This window comes from Xenopus laevis, chromosome 1L (assembly GCF_017654675.1).
Source record: "Xenopus laevis strain J_2021 chromosome 1L, Xenopus_laevis_v10.1, whole genome shotgun sequence".
In the NCBI taxonomy this organism is placed as follows: Eukaryota; Metazoa; Chordata; class Amphibia; order Anura; family Pipidae; genus Xenopus; species Xenopus laevis.
Genome location: NC_054371.1, coordinates 43382066 through 43397031, shown reverse-complemented (window position 1 = coordinate 43397031; position 14966 = coordinate 43382066). Strand labels below are relative to the sequence as shown.

General features: G+C 34.7%; 1 protein-coding gene across 2 annotated transcripts in view; it reads left to right on the top strand.

Annotated features, from left to right (window-relative positions):
- sgcz.L (sarcoglycan zeta L homeolog) overlaps positions 1-14966 on the top strand; it is a 433181-nt gene that overhangs the window by 188263 nt on the left and 229952 nt on the right. For both annotated transcript variants that reach the window (XM_018230203.2, XM_041589029.1), the window contains exon 2: positions 11920-12015. The gene's annotated coding sequence lies outside the window, so the exon portion shown is untranslated. The remainder of the gene's footprint in view (positions 1-11919; positions 12016-14966) is intronic.

Here is a 14966-nt window from a genome sequence, read left to right as displayed (position 1 = left end):
ACTAATAAGAAAGCAACTAAAATTGCACTTAATTGATGATAATGAATGTAATGTTTTTTTACCTTCGAGGGAGTTATCAAAGTCTATGGAAGTGATGGGAAAATCTGTCACTTTTTGCTTCTCCGAAATGTTTTTTGAATTTACAGCGAAATTGGCGAAATGGTGAAAAATTCACAAAACAAATTATTTTAACGTCCATGACCATTTTTATATGCGTGCTTATTTTGTCCAAATGCATTAAAGTGCATTAAAGTCAACTCCTGTGCAAATAATTGCACAGGAGTTGATAAAAAAAACCATGGATGGTTAAATTCAAATAATTAATGGAATGTTAGACCCCTTGTCTAACCCAATGTTCCTCCAAGGGATTAATTATTACTAACCCTTAACGCCAGAAATCATATTTCCGAATAACTGATGACTTTCTATTTATAACTCAAAATTGCACAAATACATAAATGTATATATTTATTTATGTAGATTGACTAAATCCATATCAGATCTGAAATCTGATGAATTTTCCTGTAACACATAAAAGCAATGCTCTCAGAGAAAGTGCTGGTGTTCCTTCTTGGCAGGAGACTTACTTAGAGATAAAAAGTAATGCCACTTTATCATGTGGGTTGTCAAGTAAGATAATATCCTTTTCAAGATGGGATATTACCAAGAGAATGGATCACAACCCTATTAAATAATTCAAGAGCATAAAATGAAACAAAGGAGTTTAAAAAATCATGGCATTTTTTATTGCAAGCTTAGCAATTTAACCACAGAAACAGCTTCATAAAATTTCAGGAGAAAGTTGGGCATATTGCCACTGGGCTTCTGAGTGACGTACAGTAACTACAGATGTCGTTTTTAATAGTGTTTTAGCAATATGTGGTAAATGAAATTGCATTTTTGAACAGAAAGTCAGTACCTCTAAACTTTTCATAATTTCTGGGAAATATCAATAAACATGTTTTAGACTTTTTACCCTTATGTTCCAAAATGAAATAACATTGGTTGTGATAGTTAAAGCATAAATATAGACTGAGAGCTATAATCAGTCATGGAAACCTCTGCAATTATCTTATTTCAGTATAGTGTAATTATCTTATTTCAGTATAGTGTAATAAAGAATTCCCTAAGAAAAAAAATGCTGAGATAGCTTTTTAGGGGTATTTTTAAGGAACTTTTTAATTTTAAGTAAGACAAGTTGCTGGTCCCAGTGTATAATTTCAGAAAGTGTATTGCTGTGAATTCCTAGGAGCCTGTGTCAAACTCCCAAAAGTATAAGATACTGTAATAAAGTTGGAATAAACAGCTTCAAAGCAATATTTTTAAACTGCATGTGTTTCTTTTATTAGCAGTGCAAAACACTACCCCCCATATGTAATTAAAGGCACTAAGTTTGCCCAGGAGCAGTAAACCCTAGCAACCAATAAGATGTTTGCTTTTAAACAGGTGACTATTAAATTCTAACTGCTGATTGGTTGATATGGTTTACTTCCCCTGGGCAAACTTAGTGCCAATTATTACATAACCCCCTAAATGTTTCATGTACAACCCTTTTTTACATACACTTGAAAAAGGGTTGTACCCGAAACATGTAGTGTTTTGCACTGCTAATAAAAGAAACACATGCAGTTTGAAAATACTGCTTTGAAGCTGTTTATTCCAACTTTATTACAGTATCTTATACTTTTTAATTTCATCTGGGCATTAAATATAATCACAAGAAAACTATACAGTAAATTAACCTTTTGATTACAGTCCTATAGCTATACTTCTCTTAAAAAGTGTGCAAGTTTAGAACTAGTTTAAAATAGTATCAACCTAATATATAAACTTATCCAATCTAATAAAACATCTAGTTACCCAAAATATCTTGATGAGTGGGAAAAGGAATTGGAAATTATTCTCCCAAATATATGGAGGAAGAAAATATTAACAAACATTCATTATGTGTCTAGAGCTTCTAAGGTCCGAGAAATGTTATATCAAATTAAAATTAGATGGTATTATGTCTCTGAAAGATCGCATAAACTATTCCCATTAACCTCAGAGAAATGTTGAAGATGTGGATTAGAGGTGGGCTCTTTTAAACATATTTGGGTCACACAGGGTTAATTAACCCTCGATATTCGACTGCTGAATTGAAATCCTTCGACTTCGAATACTGAAGTCGAAGGATTTAGCGCAATTCGAGGCCAATGTTAGCCTATGGCATAGGTCCCCATAGGCTTTCCAAGGTTTTTCTGATCGAAGGAATAATCGTTCGATCGAACGATTAAATCCTTCCAATCGAACGATTCGAAGGATTTTAATCCATTGATCGAAGGATTATCCTTCGATCAGAAAAACCTTGGAAAGCCTATGGGGTCCTATGCCATAGGCTAACATTGGCCTCGGTAGGTTTTAGGTGGCGAACTAGGGGGTCGAATTTTTTTTAAAGAGACAGTACTTCGATTATCGAATGGTTGAATAGTCGAATAATTTTTAGTTCGAATCGTTCGATTCATTCGAAAATCTAAGATTTTTTCCTCTATTCCTTCACTCGAGCTTAGTGAATGGGCCCCTATATGTCTTTTATGCTGCACTTGCATTGATCCTTAAGAGATGCAAGAATGAACACCCCTAATAAAAGTGAATGGATAAACCTAGTAGAAGAGACTAGGAAACTAGAAATTACATGTCTAATACAAAATAACTTAATTCAGTATAGATTAACATGGAAATCATGGCTTGAGAACTTTAACTTAAATTTAAATTGAAGTAATATGAGATTGCTAAAGTGAGCATGGATTAGGTGAAATAGAGTAACCCAGATTCACCATTAATGGGTGTTGGGCTACTAAAGGTAAAGTTAAAGAAAGGACCATTTGTAAACTTACTTATATAGTCACATACATATTCTTGGAATAAAAGGAATTTTGTTTGTACCTTGTACCTCCCCCCCTCCCCTTGTTCCTTTCTCCCTATTTTGCCTAGCCTTTTTATTATTTTCCCCTTCATGTAATTTTTTGAAAGCAATAAAAGATTAAAAAAAAAAAAAAATAGTACCAAATAGTGATGGGCAAATTTCTCTCGTTTTGCTTCGCTGAAAAATTTGTGAAAATCGTGAAATCTGAAAGTTTCCGGAAAAATCATGAAATTCGGATGTTTTCACGAAAAAATCGTGCAAATCGGACGTTCTCACACAAAAATCATGAAATTTGAAGGATTTCACTCAAAATTCATGAAATTTGAAGGTTTTCACTAAATAATCTTAAAAATCTGACATTTCACTCAAAAATCGTGAAATTTGAATGTTTTCACACAAAAATCGTGAATTTTGAAGGATTTCACTTAAAAATCGTGAAATTTGAAGGTTTTCACGAAAAAAATCGTGAACATCGAACATTTTCACGAAAAAATCATGAAAATCGTAAATTGATGGCGGCGAATTTTCACGGGAGATTCGCAAATTTATTCACTGGCGGCAAAACGCAGAAATTTACCACAAATTTGTGCCAGGCGAATTTATTTGCCCATTACCAGTACCAAATAGTATATTCAATACTTGTTGCAAAACTGTGTATGAATATACCAGCCATGAATGCTTTAACGCTGCAATATGCCATGGGCAATCCCATTAGTTATTAAGCTGTATGATTAATTCTGGGGTATTTGAATCCAGCTGTAAATTCTGGTAAAACGAAAAAGATATTTTAGCTTACAGAAAAACTGTTGAGCTCCCTTCACTTTTTTACATGTTATGGCAGAATATTTTTGTTTATTTATTGACGGAAATAGTCCGATTGATTTCAGTTGTAGGGGCTGGGCTGCCACAGAAGAGAGGGAAATATTATTTTACATTTTTGTTTTGATGGAAAAAATAGCAGGAGACATTTATGCCTTACCCATTGAACTGTGCTTTCAAAGATGTGTGTATGAGGACAACGGCACATGGGGCAATTTGCCATCTGCATTAAATCAGGGGTGACAGTACATCTGTAAATACCTTTCCATTGCTGGAAACATAAACAGCCGTCTCAGTGTAATCATGCATTTGCATAATTCTACAAAAATACTGATATATGAGCAGAGATTTACATGCTGTCTGATTTATAGTAATGGAAAGGTATTTTGGTGTCCTACGTGTCATTGTCCTACAGATGCTAATGGTTTCCTGTGATCCTGAGGGCAAAATACTTAGAAAAGATTGTGTATCACATTTGTACCTGTTAGTTTAAGAAGTCAACATAACAGTTAATATATATATTTGCATATCTGATGATAGTAACCCTCTTATCTCTCTTATATTTTGACTTGTCTAGCTTTATTCCCTTTGGGACTCATTTTTTACTTCCCTTCTGGTACTTGATCACTCATGATGTTTAGTGACCCTGAATGCTTCTTACTAATTTGTCCCGTTTTCGCTGAAAAATTTGCGAATTTCCTGTAAAATGTGAAAAATCCGCGTAATGCGAATTTTGACGCCTGTGTCAATTTTCACACCCGCGTCAATTCTGATGATCACTTCAAGTTTGACACCGGCATTAAAGTCAATGGGCATCTGAATAATGTTGACGAGCAGCGGTTTTGAAGAGAGCGACTTTTCCGACGCGTGTCTAAAATCATCTGATGCTGGCGAATTTTCTCCAGTGAGTTTTTGCAGCAGTTTCGCAAGTTTATTCACCGGAGGCCAAATGCGGAAATTCGTTGTGAATTTGGGCCTGCCGAATTTATTCGCCAATCACTACTTCTTACTCCATTGATCATTAAAAATGAAGATCTTGTTATTATTTGAAATGTTGGAAAACTTGGTCCCAAATTTAATTTAGCACATAAGATTCACCCTTGCATTTTAGAACTACACTACGGGGCACATTTACTTAGGGTCGAATATCGAGGGTTAATTCGATATTCGAAGTCGAAGGATTTACCGCAATTCGTTAGTTCAAACGATCGTAGGAAAACAATTCGAAGCGTTTCGAAGGATTTTAATTCATCGACCGAACGATTTCTCTTCGATAAAAAAATACTTAGAAAGCCTGTGGGAACCTTCCCCATAGGCTAACATTGTACCTAGGTTTTTAGGTGGCGAAGTAGGTGGTCAACTACTTTGACTATCGAATGGTCAAATAGTTGAACGATTTTTACTTCGAAGTCGAAGTCGTAGTTGAAGGTCGAAGTAGCCAATTCGATGGTCGAAGTAGCCAAAAAAATACTTCGAAATTCGAAGTATTTTTTATTCTATTCCTTGACTCGAGCTAAGTAAATGTGTAAAACAGAATATTTCCCTAAAAGAAATGTCTGCTTTTCCCTCATGTCCCTCTAACATTATTTCTTTTTATGTAGATGCTGACTGGATAATGATGAAACATATTTTCAGGACATTCAGAAGTTTAGCTGATGAAATTCATAATTAAATAACATAGTAAATGAGGACAGTGCTAAGAAAGTCTTGTCTCAGGCCACATGTATCACAATGACAGAATTTTATGGTATCAGTAAATCATATAGACCCGTTCTACATATTTACATAAATGTGCTCTTGTGCAAAATAACTAGCCGTCATGCTGTCTGTCTCATATGAGTAGTTATTCATACCTACAAGCTGTAACACAGCAGATTCTAAGAGAAGGCATAGAAGACAAATGTTCGAGATTAGTGATGGGCGAATTTGCGCCGTTTCGCTTCGCCGAAAAATTCGCGAATTTCGCGCGAAATTCGCGAAACGGCGAAAAATTCGCGAAACGGCGCCGGCGTCTCGTTTTTGACGCCGGCGCCCGTTTTTCCGACGCCGGCGCCCGTTTTTGGCGCCGGCGCCCGTTTTTGACGCCGGCGACTTTTTTCGGAAAAAAAAATTTTTTGACGCCGGCGAATTTTTACCGCGAATTTTCGCGGGCGTTTCGCGAATTTATTCGCTCGGCGCGAATCGCGCAAATTCGCCGCGAATTCGCGCATGGCGAATAAATTCGCCCATCACTATTCGAGATGTTTTATTATTAATGTTAATAATATACAAGAATGGATATGATCTATTAACGAGATGGCAGGTTTTAAAATTGCATACAGTATTTCTGTTACAACATGTGCATCATTAAAAGACGGAAAGGTAGAAACCGCTTATGTCTACCATAGTGATATAATAAATCTTCTTAATATTGAATTAAAGAACGACTTGGTCCAAAATTATTTTAAAGCTGACTTTATTACTCATGTTATACTCATGTTACTCATATATATATACACTGTATATAAATAGCTATGAGCAAATTTAATCGCCAGGCATTAATTTGTGGCAAATTTCCTCGTGAAATACCTCACATCAAAATTTTTGTGCGTCAAAATTATTTTAAAGCCCATTGACTTCAATGCGTTTCGCAAATTTTTCGCCGTTTTGTGAATTTTTTTGCGAAACTGGAAATTTTTTCCATCACTATTTATAAACAATCATAAGACCAATAAGATACTATTAAAAAAAATCATACAAGCTCTACATATGACACACCCAGGGTTCACTTTATCTCCTTTATCGGTTATTTTTTTTTTTTGTATGTAATCTGTATGTTTATTGTATACCCTCATTTATTGTACAGCACTTGGAAATATGTTGTAATAATAATAATTATAATGAAAATAATAGAAGTAACCTTTCAGAACTTAGTTCAGGAAAACATGCATCCCTTGAAAAATTTTAAACTATGCATTTTTTAAATTAAAAAAGTCCCTATAAAAGTGAATGGTACTGTTATAGTTGCATATTATCAGTTGATAATGTATCATGAGAATGGTTATCATGTTAGAAAAATGATCCTCTCAAAGGAATTTCATAAATTATTGCTTCTTATCTAAAATCAAAAACACAATGGGAACATAGACTCAATTGGGGCAAATTCACTAAGATTCGTAGTTGCACCAGGCGCAACTTCGCCTCGCTTCGCCGCGCTTCACCGCACTTCACCAGGGGTAGCGTAAGGTTGCGAAGTTGCGCTAGCGTTGATTCGCTAAGTGAAGCGAAGTTACGCTAGCGAAGGTTAATTTGCATACGGCGCCAATTTCAAATTTCAATGGAGGAATACGTATAAGCACTACAAATGCCTAGAAAACCTTCAAAACATCAAATAAAAATTTTATTTTGCCCTACACATGTGCCCACTGTATAGGTAAGTTGCCATGAGTCAGGAAATGTAGGGGGGAAGGAGGGGAGCCCTAAAAAATTTTTCGATCTTTTTCAGCCTATCACCCATAATGTAGAAAACACGCCAGCGTTTTTTGGGACTTAGAAAAAATTTAGACTTTTTTTGAAGCAATCCCTATCTACTCTATTGCGCTTCGCCTGGTCTGAGGTGGCGAATGAAGTCTAGCGTAAAAGGTAGCGTACACTGCGCGCGTTACTGAATTTGCGTAGTTACGTCCGTAGCTAAATTCGCCAGGCGTAAGGGTGCGAAGTAACACTAGCGAATCTACGCCAGCGTTCGTTAGTGAATTTGCGAAGTAACGAAAATGCCCAACGCTAGCGAATTGACGCTAGCGTTCGGCGCTTCGGCGCTTAGTGAATTTGCCCCAATGTCTGTTGATTTGCAGAACGTATATTAAGGAAATGTATTGAATCCAATGGACTTGCTTTGCAATTGAACATGAAATAAGATTTGAAAAAGGAAATGTTATTTTTTGAGTACTGAAGTCTGAAAGATTTAGACGGCACTGGAACAATAATAAAGTTGACTAAAGACATAAAGTATGTAAATTCCAAGCAATGTAGTTAGTATAGCACTGCATCGTATTTATAAAACAGCATACGCATCTTTAAAATAAAAGTTTCCATCTCTGACATTAAGGGGCCGATTCACTAAATTCGAGTGAAGGATTCGAAGTAAAAAAACTTTGAATTTCGAAGTATTTTTTGGGCTACTTCGACCATCGAATGGGCTACTTCGACCTTCGACTACGACTACGACTTTGAATCGAAGGATTCGAAGTAAAAATCGTTCGACTATTCGACCATTCGATAGTCGAAGTACTGTCTCTTTAAAAAAAACTTCGACCCCCTAGTTCGGCAGATAAAAGCTACCGAAGTCAATGTTAGCCTATGGGGAAGGTCCCCATAGGCTTGCCTAAGTTTTTTTGATCGAAGGATATTCCTTCGATCGTTGGATTTAAATCCTTCAAATCATTCAATTCAAAGGATTTAATCGTTCGATCGAAGGAATAATCCTTCAATTGTACGATCGCAGAATTTGCGCTAAATCCTTCGACTTCGATATTCGAAGTTGAAGGATTTCAATTCCTAGTCGAATATCAAGGGTTAATTAACCCTCGATATTCGACCCATAGTGAATCAGCCCCTAAAATATGGAAACAGCATAAAAAATGAATTCTACACTATCATGCTGAATAAATTTAATGGAGAGAATGCTTGATTATATCATTCAAGGCCTACAGGTATATGTATATTTTTAGCAATGTTGCCAAAATTATCCTTTGATGAAATCAATGGATTCTATTCTAAAATGTAAGGCTGCTGGAGGACTGTATCTAAAATGTGCTATCTTAATATGTAATATGTAGCAACAGATAATTAGCATTCAGAGTTGGGTGACATTGTGTTATTAGAGATTTAACTAAAACTTTTCTTTCATTTGGTCAGACCACGCCATTCTAAATAATAACAAAGCAGATTGTAAAGTAGTATCAAAGTTTCTTTGAAAAAGCAACCTGGTTTTTTTTTCACCAAATGACAACAAGACCACAGAGATAATTTACAAACAAAATTGCAGTTATACTGTGTGCAAATTGTAATTTTTTTTATCCATAAAGCAGTTTTATTTTATATATTTCCAGTGTAATTGCACCCATTAGCTAAGTTGCATCTGCCACAATTGCATGTGTTTTTCAGAAAAAATAACAAGGATTAGAAAGTAAAAATAATGAAAAAAATACCTTGTATAACTACATTATATGAAACCACTCCTCAAGAAAGATGTAATCAAAACATTCAGTGGCCAATGTGAAATAAACTACAAAAAGGGCTTTATCTTAGTCCCATACTGTTTTTAACTGATATAATAAAGTAGTTCCAAATAGTCCAAGTTGGTTGTTAAATTGATTTGTGTTGATGTTGCAGTTGTGTCAATTCATAGATTTTGTGCAGGGTGATGTTGTGATGGAAATTTGTTATTGACTTTTTTAGTGGCTTGGATGACTCCCGGTGGGCCCAGGTGTCAGTGGGCCCTCGTGCTGCTAAACGTTTGGCCTATTTCATGGTCATTCCCTATTTCTATGAGAACAGAGAGGCTAAATAGATGGAATAATAGATTATAGTATGTAAAGAAAAGAGACTAGGAGAATAGAGGTTGAAAGAAAATAGTACTGAGGGTGGGCCCCTGGTTTAAAAACTTTTGGTGAGCCCCTGGTCTAAGGTATATTGGTGGGCCCCTGGTGTCCCAGTCCGACACTGCACAAGTGGACCAAGTTTGGTGTCTATTTAACATTTAAAAAGTGTGCAATTTTATTATATATAAAGTTTATTGAATAATGACATATTTTGTTGCTACAACCTAAGTAAATAAATGTAATTGGAATAGTTATCCTTTGTTTAATTCAGCATACTAAACACTTGAGATGTGTAATATTTCTTATTGTGACACAAAGTTTTAAAATGCAATGTTACATGCCACAACCCTCTCTTGTTAAATTATGGCTTTCAAGATGGCTTCCAAGATCAGCAAGATTAACAGTCTTGAGCTAAAACACCAACAGATAGATACTGGCTTGCTAGTCTGACCATTCTTCTAGATGCTATCCTAGCATGGGCGAGTACAGAGTATGGGATCCCTTATTTGTAAACCAATTATCCAGAAAACTCTGAATTATGGCAAGGCCTTTCCCCATAGAATCCTTTTTAAGCAAATACTTCTAATTTTTAACAATGTTTTTATTTCTAAATAATAAAGCAGCAGCTTGTACTCGATAGTAACTGCATAAATTCATATTGGTGTCAACACAATTCTATTAGGTTTATTTTATGTTTAAATGTTTTCTAGCAGACTTGATCCATGATGATCCACATTATGGAACAATCCTTTATCTGGAAAACAACAGGTCCCAAGCATTCTGGATAATGCATTCTACGTGCATATTGTACCACTTCATTTTTCATCAGTTTGGATGTAATTGACCTCATTGTATTAATAACAGGCTAGTTTATTTATTAACAATTTCTTAAGTGATCTTTCATAATGTGCTTACAGATTTATTTATACTTTCATATATTTTTATTTATACTAGTATATTAATACTTTACAGTATTTATACTTTTATATACTTTTATTTATACTATTATATTAATACTTTACAGTATTTATACTTTTATATACTTTTATTTATACTATTATATTAATACTTTACAGTATTTATACTTTTATATATTTTTATTTATACTATTATATTAATACTTTACAGGCAAAAATGACTGTGATCTGAAGGCTTAATCATAATATTATGTTTAAATATGCTGACATGAGTAAATTCTTTCACTTTCAAGATTTACTGAATACAAATAAAAGCTCAACTCAACTAGAATTGCAGATCTATCATGCATTAAACTCCACCATTACCATTTTTATGTTTTTGCCTATTATAATTTTATTTGCAATTTACTGGTGCATGCATTTACTTCATTAACACTGCATATCTAAATGTATTTTTCTAATACACAATTCCTGTGCATGCTTTGAAACATGTTCTGTTCTGTGAATGAAATATTTCACATTCTGCTTATTTTGCTAAAATGATGCTGCAGGGACAAGGAAGGTAACATTTGCTATTTCCTCCTCTAAGCTCCTATCTCAGCAAAGGCTGCATTGTAATTCTTCCATTTTAATGAAAACTTAAACCTTCACAAAGGTTACCAAAAGGTACAGCAACATTTGATGAAGAAGGTGTTTCCAGTGTTTACCCCAAATCTTTTTTCACCACTTCCCACCACTAATAAAATGTACTGATATGTGCTTGGTCAACCTTTGAGCATGCCCAGTAATTACTTACATCAGCCTGGAGCCCACTGAGCATATATAGTGCCTAGTTTAAAATGTTATGGCCAACACTGGCTTTTTGAAGCTAACAGTTTTACTCATTACACATCAGCCAAAATTCATAGCTGCATAACCACTTGTGATGCAGTGTACCATGGCTATAGAATACAAATGTTTGTTGTTTTCCAATAACACTTTTTCACTAGCTTTAAAAATATGGCCTTAAAATGTAAACCAGATGAGTACAACATTGTTTATTCATCATCTGCATATCATTGGTTGCAACAGTCTGGTTTTGTTTTAGAAAGGTTTACATCCTATAGGAAAATCATGAATAATGTCTCACCCTTGCTGATCAGCAAATAATCTAAATAGATTATTTACAATTCTAATTCTAACAATAGCTATAATCATTAAATATGTGTTGCTTAGTTTTATTCTTCCTGACACCTACTGTACATGTATATGAGGCCCATTTATCAAATGTCAGATTTTAGTGGTATTAGAGCTTTTTGAAACCACAATTAAACTCTATTTCTCTAGAACCATGAATGCCATGAAAGTTATTAAAAGATTCGAATATAAAAAGTACAAATGGAAAAAATGCTGAATGATCCAAATAAAAATACAAACAAATACTGAATATGTTTTTCAGAGAGTTACACCAGAAACGTTTCTGAAAACCTCTTGAAGTCTGAAAAAAAGTAGGAAAAAAGGGTCCAATAGGATCAGTGCAGCTCCAATTGACTTCCATGGGACTTTTACTGCTTTTACTTGGAAAAGATTTGTATTACAGTTTAATACATTTTGAATTTAGAGAAATAAACCCACACATTTTTAGAGAGAAAATATGTTTTGTGAAAAAAAGGAAATCTGAATGTTAGTAAATGAGCCCCTATGTGTTGTCTTGCAGGATGGGTTATAAAGAAAAAATTGTCAAAATCACAGAGACCTGCTAGACAGAAAAAGGAGTTTGGGAGACAAACACAGATGTCCTCAATGGTCTGAGGTAGGAACATATCTGTTAAATAACAGATATCCTGCATTTGTTTATATTTTTAGAACATTTGTATATTTGTATATTGCGTGCTAATATATGGAATAACATTCATGAGGGTGTACAAACCTCAAGAACACAAATATCTGTTTTCTTATAGACTGTGCATTTTAAGTAACATCATATGAACTACGTTCCTTTTGGGAAAAAGTCATTGTACAAAAAGAACAGAATAATACTATAATGGCACACAGTATGGCACTTTATTTAATCATTCATTATGTATTTTGTATGGGTTTATCGAACTGGCAAAGGTTTACCTTTAGAATATGCTTCACATTTAGTTAATGTGCTTGAATAAAAAAACTTATTTTGCAATCCTTACATTTTATATAAAAAGAACTGCAGGTTTTTGGCATATAGCAATCTGATGGGAATGCTATCACTTAGAAACAGATCTAAAAATGACAAAACAATCAATTCCCATTATATAATCTTCCCCTTCTGCTGTACCTTAACAACTTGGCTAAAATGGTGGATTCTGATTCAGATTGGAATATGCAATGGAGTTTTCTTGCAAATGTGTAATCAGCTGCATTGTTAAATAGTCATTGACTGCTGAGTACAGTACATAACCTGATGGATAAAACATTTGTCCAACTGAAATTTTCATATTCAACTCTTGTTAAGTAAAAAACATCTTTATTTTTTTAGAAGGAGAGCTACACAATGCCCCTCCTGTACTCTTGGAGTGATCATATCTGCTATATGTTGTTCAAAGACTGACCCCAATTACCTACAGATAACAGTCAATATTTATTTTATTTCGGCAATTATCATAATGTTCTTTTTTTTCCCCTCTAACTTTTCTTATCTGTATTTACCTTGCCTGTGGAGTTTTATACTGTATACTTAGAACATCTCAAATTTGTTTTGAAGTCTGCTGGGATTTTGTTTGATCCAAACGCAGACGTTCTTGATGCACAGAAGGTGAAAAAGAAGGTGAAAACCAAAATGCTGCATGAATTCTGAATATGTACACTTTCTTTTGGAAAAAAGGCTTGAAAGATTTTAAGTTTGGTGCAGCACAAAGATAATAAGAATATAAGTAAAGTGAATATTAACAGAATAACATAACATAATAACATAAACTAATGTTATTAGCTCACTCTGGGCCATATTCAATTCAGTGAGAAAAAAAGTTATCTCATGTTTTATCATATGAAAACTAAAGGACAGGATTCAATTTGAGGAGAAAAAAACTTTTCTCCAAATCAAGTTCCATTTTTTCCCAAATACTTCAATAGAGTTTTCACGCAATAAGCCATGAGATGAGTTTTTCGAATTAGGGCCGTTTCGCCAGAAAATTCACGCGAAATTTGTGAAACTGAGAAAAATTAGCAAATGCCGGTGTCTCGTTTTTGAGGCCGGCATCCATTTTTTTTTGCGCCTGGCGAATAAATTTGCCCATCACTGAATTGAATCTGGCCTTTTATGTCAATAGCATCACTTTATGTCTCAAGAACTGATATAGGTACATCTGTGTTTGTGAATCAGAAACCAGACTGTATATAGTTGTGTTGGTTATGCAATAAATTGATCCAGTGTCTTTCCAATTATTTTTTATTTTTTTGATTTTCAATATTAGGAGTTATAATGCTGGCATATTGAATAAGGAATTGATTAATAAGGAATTTAATAATAATGTACCCCTATGGTAATAAAAGTACCACATGGTGGGAAATCGCCTGCCTGGCAAGCTAAGTGCTGGACCTAATTTGAATAAGAGAGGGGGAGTGAGTCTCTTTGTCCCTAATGCTGTGTGTTCTGGCAGATACCGGATTTGGCCAGAAGGTGTCACTGGTGCGTAACTGCTTCATATAGGTTAGAGCCATGTGTTCAGGCTCAGTCTAGTTTCATTTTTAAGGAGAATGGAGCTGTGACTGTCCTGCTGGTGTGCTGGAGTGCCAGGCCCTATGTGGCCTTGGGGATAATGGGACCCCGAAAATTGTGAGAGAGACTGCCCAGGTTAAGAGATGCCTGGAGAGAGATGTCAGTCGAATGGGCTTTGCTGTGCTTGCACTGTGGATAGTGTTGGGAGCAAGCCTTAAAGATTAAAGCAAGTTGTGTGCACGACTAGGAGAACTTTGGAGCATCTGAGGATTTCATCACTGTATAAAGTTTATTTGCTTTACTGCAAATTGTGTGCTTAATCATTTGTTCTTAGTGGGGCTACCCATAGGTGTATTCCCAGATCCTATTAGGTGGAGGCACTGCCATGAGAGGTAAATTCCCAGTACCTTTTCATTTAGCAAGGGGGATTCAGGACCCGGGGATGGTAAGAAATTAAATGTGTACAGGGGGGTAGCCAAGATATTATTACACAAGCATATTGTGTTCCTATTCCATATGGAAGAAACTGCACCTGTGCTGATGATATATGCATTGCATTTCTTATGTACCTGTGAGCAGATGTATGGAATCTACTGCCAAAATAGTATGAAATGATAGAGAAGCTTTAGGGTAGTTATAACAGGATGTTCGACTTGTTACCCAATTCATAAAAATATAGATATCATTGATGCTTATCTACGTATATTGTTTTTCTTTGCTTTTGTCCTCGGCCCCTTGCATCCTTCATGCTTCAGTGGTTCCAATTTACATATATATATATATATATATATATATATATATATATATATATATATATATATATATATATATATATATATATATATATATATATATATATAGTTAATAGACTTTAAAATATTTCACAACACTGTAATAGAATTAGCAGTAAAAGTGCAACAATTATTCAGCTCTCTTCTTTGCATTTTCAGTTTTCAAACTCAACACAACACTGTGCTGCATTAATCCCAAATTAACCTTATTGAGATATCTCTCTAAGCTCTAGCTTAGCTAGTCATTGTGAGAAGGCTTATCAGTTTTGCTAAGTGGTA